Source organism: Petromyzon marinus, unplaced genomic scaffold (genome assembly GCF_048934315.1).
Source record: "Petromyzon marinus isolate PM22_M1 ecotype Great Lakes invasive population unplaced genomic scaffold, UKy_Petmar_22M1.pri1.0 PM_G_Scaffold_61, whole genome shotgun sequence".
NCBI classification, from domain to species: Eukaryota; Metazoa; Chordata; class Hyperoartia; order Petromyzontiformes; family Petromyzontidae; genus Petromyzon; species Petromyzon marinus.
The window spans coordinates 392,005-392,500 of NW_027423015.1; positions in this window are offsets into that span (position 1 = coordinate 392,005).

Genomic DNA, 496 nt, shown 5'->3' on the forward strand with positions numbered 1-496 from the left:
GCAACACCTTCTCCCATTTTTCGCAGTAAAAACGATATACATCTGCGTTCGGGATTCGGCATTCATGACGTTCAGTGCCATCCAGGACTAAGGACGCAAGAAGAGAGCGGTTCTTAAAGAAGAGCTTCTGGTGCTTCATGAAGCTTCCTCGTTTTTCCGCTCTCTTCTTCATCCAAGATCGTGTGGGTAATATCCTGGGTTTAATAATGTCGTTCTCGGGTTTTGAACGTTTACCTTTGTTTTTCACCAATCTCATCGGACAAAGCATCAATGCTGTGGCAGTTTCTACGAGGGCATCATGTTGGCCCTCGCCGTTAAGCCAAGCCTTTATTGCCTCCATTGCAGGCTTTTCCAGGGTCCCAGAATTCTCATTCGTAAGCCGCTCAGCTGCTTGAGCGAGTATGGATGAAGTCCCCGTTGTTACATTTGGTGGGGGAGACAATGTCTCAAGAGGCCTAGAAGAAAAATGTAAGCTGTCTGACATGGGGGCCCCTGT